The sequence below is a fragment of the Pseudoliparis swirei genome, chromosome 4, assembly GCF_029220125.1.
Source record: "Pseudoliparis swirei isolate HS2019 ecotype Mariana Trench chromosome 4, NWPU_hadal_v1, whole genome shotgun sequence".
Lineage (NCBI taxonomy): Eukaryota > Metazoa > Chordata > Actinopteri > Perciformes > Liparidae > Pseudoliparis > Pseudoliparis swirei.
This window is the reverse complement of record NC_079391.1, coordinates 27,871,157-27,879,323: the sequence shown is the minus strand read 5'-3', so window position 1 is coordinate 27,879,323 and position 8,167 is coordinate 27,871,157.

The window sequence follows — 8,167 nt, the reverse complement described above, 5'->3', positions numbered from 1 at the left end:
GCCCGAAAACATCCTAAAATGACATTCCGTGACTCAATAATAGAATTTATGAAAAGTAATCTGTCAGTTGTTTATTTTCTCCTCCGCTACTGTTTTCGGTTGCTGGTGTGAAATGCATTCTGGGATATCGGCTGGCCAGAGTACGCACAAGTCTCCTCTGATGCACCCTCCGGAAAGTGGGAGGATCAAGTCACATCCGGGTATTTTGACCGTGCTTTACGAGAAGCGAACTTTGAATTGGAACATGTACCCGGGCTGATACTGATGACAGAGAAGTACGCACAAGAACGCATATTGAGAAACGGCTACTCTTTCACAAAGAACTTGGGACGCCCCTTTCGAAATAGACACACATTGGGCATTATGTAGGCAACAGATTGACCATAAATACAGTTGTCAACACAAAGATCATCATTAAAAAAAGCTTTCCAGATGCTTGCAGAAAGAGGAAATCTGGACATTCCCGAGGAGTCACTGTTGGAGGTGACACCCAGATGAGAGGTGAGAAAAGACCACCCCAAAAGTCGACATAACCCAAACAGGAATAGCAGATGACCAACCATAAGTACAGCAGCCTGCACTCATGAGAGGCCTTCTGACATCACTCATCAGTACGGAAACACCCACAACAAGTCTTCAATCAAGCCATGCATGGAAACTACCGGGCTTAATTGATTTCCATCTCTGCATCGGAGGATGACGTAACAACACCGGCGGACCAGGAAGAAGAACCAGAACCAGAACCCGTGTTAGTATCCACATTCACATCGCAACTTCGCTCACCATGCCCAAAAGAGGCAGGGCACTGTTTTGATCAGAAAATTCAGTCATGGAACCGACAAGCCAACAGCCTAGTTGGCTCCTGGATGAAGAACCTAAAAGCCCCTTGAACCTTCGGATGGTCCAAGAAAACTCATAACCCAAAAAAAGAGAGAGGGGGGTGCTGGAAACGGCTGTCCAGACACGACTCACTCCAACTAACTGGGGCCTGGTGGCCAAATCCGACCCACCAGACACCAATCAGCAGCAAAGAGAAGCACAGACTGGACTTTGAACATTCACAAAAAATGGCTTACTCTAGGAGACTCAGGATTGAAATGGTAAGGAAATGGTGCCATTCATGGGAGAATCCACATGGACTCCTTTCAATTAAATGACCCTAAAACATTTTAAATATTATTCCGACCGACAAAGATTCCCAAAACACATTTTATGTCCATAAAAGTCAAATTGCCATTGGCTCCCTTTTTCTTTGAGCACGTGTCACAGGCTCGACCTGGCCTGCAGCTAGCTGCCTAGCAGGATGGAGGCCGCCAACGACGGGGCAATGGTCCAGAGACCCACACCAGGAAAGCCTCCCTGTGTGTCGCAGTTGTGTACTCTCTCTTTTGCATTGTATTTTATTTATTCAGTCACACTGTATTGGCTCGCTCCCGCAGATTCGTGACACATATATAGTGAACTGGTAACGTAACAGACACACACATTAGATTTCTCATGGCCCACCTGGTGGGAACACACTACGAGGACATAGAGATACATATTCCAGATAGCATCAAAAGAGGTGCTGATCTCCTTGATTGCTGTCTGCGCTTTACAAGTTCAGCTTCAGATAATGCAAATGGTACATGTAGCCTACATGAGGTGGCACACTGTCACAGTATTCAGTGGACTTGCAAAGGCTTCTGTTGCCACTTCCCTCGCAGGAACGGGCAGAATCAAGTGGGGCAGACCACTATCCTCCCCAGAACCGTAAGCAACACCCCCACGCACAAGGCCAAACGCTAGAATACCTCTTGATGCGAGAAAGAATGGCCTTGATCAATTCAATTCAGTTTATTTGATATGGCCTGATATCACAAATTTGTCTGTGAGGGCTTTACAATTTGTACACATACTGTCCCATGACCTCACTTCAGATCAGGAAAAAAAACCAAAAAAATCATTTTCACTGTTATATTAAGACGTGGTATTGAATCAAATGCAAAAGGAATCACTTCTCTAAATTTAGCTACAGCACTGTCAGTTAGACATCTGGAGTAGAAACATTTGACTAACAGTGTACACTACGGTAGTGTAAACTCAAAAGTTATGATGTCGTGGTCTGATAGAAGAGGGTTCTGTAGGAAGACCTCCAAATGCTCGTTGTCAATGCCACATGCAGGTCGAGGGTGTGGAGAAAAAATAAGAACCACACTAACTGGAATGTGCTCTATGTTCTACTATTAATTTACATAATTATTGTTTTTAAAATAAATATTTTTGCAATCAATAAATATACCAATATGCCTGATGTATCAAATTTACAAAAAAATATATGTAAATGACATTTCTTTAAATATATTCTTTTACTATGGATACTAATCTTTAATATCCCCAAATCAGAATTGTCTGAATATTATTTGATGCATCAGTCTTCACATGGTTAAGAAAGGGGAATAAAATAATTTAATATATATATATATATCAATTATGTATACTCGGCACAAAGACACAAATGTGAAGACTGTAAAATATTACCAAGAATAAAATGAGCCGAGGAATAAAAACTTATTTTATAGGGGAAAATAAAGTAAATTAACAATTCTGACGAGCTCTAAGGACAACCTGCATCCATTCAACCCATTGTTGTCATGTCCCTTTTTCTCATTAGGTACATAAACAAAAAATAAATAAAATACAGTCAATGCCTAGTTAACCGCGCCAGATTGGCGACTCATGGTAGTGTCGAAAAAGGTGACTTTAATACACTCAGCAGCGTGATGAAGTTGCAATCCCACAATGAAACCCATGGCGGAGAAGAACGGGTCACGGCACCATTGTAGTTGTGTACTCTCTCTTGAGCTGTGCATTATTAATTCACTCATACTTGATGTTGTATTGGCTAGAACCAGCCGTTTATTCAGGCAAACAGCTCTAGCAAATTTGTGACACGGACATAGTTTATTGGTAACGTAACAGACACATTAGCTTTCTCACGGCCCACCTCATTTCAAAAAGCTTTTAAATTAATGTTGTTTGATGTATGCACATGTTCTGGAGGCAACATTTAAGTTTATTACATTTTGTACTATATTAGTTTTGTCCCCACTGTAACTGCAAATATGAATTAGATTTATTTAAGTGTAATATAGCTTGATATGCTATTATAGAGTCTACATCACAGGCAACTTGACATTTGACCTTATGGTAAAAGCCAGACAAAGAGACACCTGCAGTCTAGCTCGATACATGCCCAGAAAACACCACACACACTTAGCTAGGTCCAATCAGATTGCGGATTCTGAATAGAGTCCGATGCCGATCAGGAAAGCAAAACTTATGGTATTCTGTCACCTGCTCTTAAAATTGCAACGCCGACACTTTATCTATGATCAGAAGAATATATCATCTTGCATTTAGAAGTTATTAGATCCACCACCGGGCTACCAATCTTTGAAACACACTTTTACTGTACACACACGCAACCGAACTGTGGTGGCTGGGGCGTGATTAGGCTCAGCTGCGGAGGGAAGTGGGGGAAGTGGCTCAGGGAACAGGTGTCCTGGGAAGAGGCCTAATTGACCTCAGCTGTAGGGAATCAGGGTGATTGTGTCTCCACTACATGTGATGCAATGGAGATGGACGAACGGGACCGGCAGAGCAGAGACACTGAACAAAGTATCTTACGTTCTGCTGCGTGTTTTCATTCCGTGGTGCTGGGTGGGGGCGTTGTGATACCAACATTAGCCAGGAACATTAACACATTCTTAAGATGCTAAGCAACAACAAACGGTGATTAAACCGGCAGACAAAGGGGGGCCCAATAGTATTACAGGCCAGACATAACTACATTTTAGAGGCCGAAAATAAGTGTATTCAAGGATTTTGGGGTTCCGTTTTTTATTATCATGAGTCTCCTGCAGCCCAAAGTTGATGAGAGCGCCTGCAAATGGAAGTATACAAATAAAGAATATAAGAACACATTAAAATATGTGTCCCCATTGTCAGCGACTGCAACTCAAATTCATACAGAATAATTCAATCCACTCAACAAACTTCACCTTCAAGACACCTATCCGTTTGTTAATAAAATAAAAAACCTCCATTTGACAGTCTGGTGTAATCGAGCCAAGTGTGCTTTTTTAAAATTTGTCTCAAATTTCCACAACAAATCCCTCCCATAAAGACCTTAATTAATTGTTTTTATTGTGGACAGCACTTTATCTCAATCAATCTTTTATAGGATTCTCCAGCGGGACAGACTGTGGAATTCTGGCGGTTTAAGTCTTTACTCCCGTTGGTCAACTTGCTTCTGCTCCATATGGTTTTTATTGAAGGTTTTTATTTTTTACAGGGGGATTTTTAGCATAACCATGCACCTAATAAAGAACCCCTAATATTTGTAATATATATTCCCTGTGTGCCCGTGACCTCCACCAGGAGGCCACGTTCCCACCCACACCTAACCCCCTGACCCCCGTCTCATAGGGTCCATTGGACCTGGCTGTGTCTGATGCCTCCTGCCTGGTGGGCCGAAGCAGTAAGTGGGTTTCTGTACTCTGACAGAAGCCAATCGAGTCCAACAATGAGCTAAATACAGCACTAACAAAATCATTGTGAAAACCTCCAACAATAATATCCTTATCAGTTTTAAGGACTACACTTTGATAGAAACGCTGAAAGTTGATAGAAATTCTGAATATGGACCTGGTGGCCGGTACAGTATAACAAATATAATTGGCTCTAATGTTTTCCAGGTTTGATGTGAATGACTAAGAACAAGGCTTTCAAATGAGTTGTAGTCCAATTTGATATTTACCTTTTCATTGCAAAGGTCTTAAGATTATACTGTACAATTTCAAGTCAATCGGGTTAAATCTTATAATTATTATTATTTAAATGTAAAACACAATACGTCCCACTTTCTGACTGTCGTTGCTCGGGCTTTACACATATTCTTTTGACTGGAAGGGTACTTAAACATCTTGGTTTATTGTGTTAATTTCATGATATTTACTTTAGACATAAACCTCTTCAGAAAAATACTGTTGTGCTCCTACCAAATAAGATTGAACTGTAATTAAACCCTTTCTAATGTGGTCACTTGAGCTGTCCTCTAGCGCCACCCTCAGGACAAAACTGTAAGGCCAACACTGCTAAGGCTAAGAACTGCAAATTCATCAGAAAAGATGACACTTGAAGGCTTTAATTAACATTTTAGGGCATATTTTCTTTTCGTCTTTATTCTGTCTTTCAACTGATGCGACCAAAACACATGCTGTGGATGAACGATGATTAGCTGGATTCATTCACAGGGCAATGAGACAACAGTGCAGTGGAATGGCAACAACATCAGATTACCATTATGTGGTTAAGAGTTTTATGTGTGTTGTTTACTGCTGTTTCTTGGAGCTTGTGTGAGCAATGACCAGCTGGTAACAGAAAAGCAAAGAATGTGAGGCCATTCGCTTCTAGTTTGTTCTTTTATAATGTTGGTGTGGAGGTCTGTACCACCATCTAGTGGTCAACATGACTCAACACAATTTGGTGAAGACTGGCCATTGTAAAACTTTAGATTATTATTACAAGCCTGCAACTATACATAATTTACAATCCAGATGTAAACAGAAAGATCATATTACCAACATTAAAAACATAAGACTGGACCTCATCATGACCCCCAATATGATTGATGAGACCTATTCATCATTGATAAATGATTGTGTTGATACAAATATTAACACTGAAAAGGAAAATCACAGAAAAACGACTGATCTTTTAAAAAAATAAAGATTTCTTTAAAGTATGCATCAATTCGATATTTACACATGTCTTTCAGACAATTGATACCACAAGTGAAGATTCTCAAATGAGGCCCATCTTATTTATACATATCTATAGAAAAAAAAAGCAAAACATAGGACAAATAAAGAATACAGAACGAAACAACTAAAACAACAACTTATCAACTAGGGGGTGTGATCCATTTTCTACTGTAAATTCATCAATTTATGACAATAAATTCAGGTCTATGAGGTGTTATGTATGTGTATGGGGGGTGGTACTGTCATAATGACTTTCTGAGAGGGTGTAAAAGAATACCGCGTTACATTGTTCCACCCAAACTCTCTCCATGTCTGCGAGCTGCTACACTTCCATTGAAGTTTACATTATACTGTCCATTCTTCCTCAGATATAGTGATTCCTCCTTCCTTCTCCCATTTTGTTTTAATATTTGAGGTTGAGTGCGTTTTGAAATTCAACAGGCATTTATATGTACATGAGATGATTTTACAAGCGACTGTGTTCTAGTGTTCAAATGTTATCCCCCAAAAAACTGACCCATACTGATTATTGTGAATTCAGAAACGATTATGTAATCTACAAAATTGAGTTGACATAAGAGACTTCATGTATATATCTCAGTCTGCACAGTTGTACATATGTGTGTGCTCTCCATGGGACTTTTTTAAGTCCACACTTGCGAAATATAACAGTCATGCAATCTGCGAACATCTTTTCTAGCACTTTGTCTAAGTGGCTCTTTATACTACGCCTAACGAAGGTTGCGCATGCCCTTGTGTGGAATTTGCATTCATTCCCTGTGTCAGCTTAGAAAACAAAAATAAATTATTGACTTATCTATTTGACATTTGTATCTGGTTTTAGACCACCATTTTATGCTATAATGTCAGATCTTTCATTTTAACCTTTATGTTTTGGACACAGTAAAAATGTTAGCCACCCTTAGAGTATATTTAGGAAAATAGTTAAATTTCAATTAATAATTATAAAACAAATGTAGGTCTCAACATGACCTATGACTTGACGGCAGGAAAAAAGTGACTTGGGTCCCATGGTGCCTGAGACAACATGTCTCATTCCAACATAATGCAGTACAACACATTTGAATACACAATTTATAAAGGTTGGATTTACTGCAAGATAACTTCATCAACTGGTATTTGATTTTACAAGTGTCCCTTTTTGTGTGTGTGTCCACTGTGATGCCGTTCATGCCTGAGCAAGCACACATTCACTCAATGCCATGACTCCAAGTAATGTTACTCATTTGTCACCCCTCAGAACCCCTCCTTCCAAAACTAATTCAACCTGGAAACCACACGCCTGGGCTAATCCCACTCTATGGCATTTACATTTAGAATGCTTTCGCTTTTTCAAATCATCCCAATAGTGTGGCAAATTCCCTTTCCCATAATCCACTTTGGAGAAGAGATTAAGATGGTGGAGCAAGGCAGGTCAGGGGGCAAATAAAAGCAAATTCAAAGGTGCTCTTTTGTCATCTCAGCCAGTTTCATGGAAGTCTTAGTTTCAAAATGTAGTTAGCGCTCTTAAGACAGCGCTTTCGAACAGCTGGGATGGTCTCTGTAATTCCTGGGGGGCAGATATTGTGCCAGTGGGGCATGTAGGCCAGGATGAAGCCAAATGTTTTTCCTTTGTACACATTGTCTCCTGTCCACACAAACCTAATCATCCAGATATAGTTATAGACATCCAATATTACAAATGGTTCACTCTTTTAAAGCTGCATTTGACTTTTGATCTGATTCTAAATTCTAACATGTATCTTTCTGAGTGTAATCTTAGATGCATGTACATTGTCAGTTAAACTAACAAACATATCAGAACACAAATCCGGATCGAAATGACAATGGATTGATAAAAATCACTCCGTGTTTTCAAGATTGGAGAGTGGAAGTATACTGTTGTTCCCAAGGTCCCTCTGTTGGCTCGTGAAGCCAAATCCGCAGCAAATTGATTTGTTTTTCAATTTATTTGGATTAAAATGTGTTGATAGCACAGTAGCTTTCCTCAGGTTTACAGCTTTGGGATGCACAAAAACAATTATCATTAGCAGATGTAAATGCATAGAACATAATGTTGGAAGGTGCCAGTATACTGCTTATGTCAATATAACACTGTTGACAAGTTTGAGTTCATTCATCCAGTTCCTATAGACTGATGTGACTTCTGACAATAGCCTTGTTGGCTACCACTGTCACAAACGTAGGTAAACAACACCAGCACACGTAGCACAACGTTTCACTTTTATGCCAAACAGTGAAGGTATGCAGAAGGAATATTGGTTCATGGATGCGATTCTGACTAAACGTCTCCTTGGCCACTCATACAATTGGAGACTGCCTGACATTTCTATGTATTA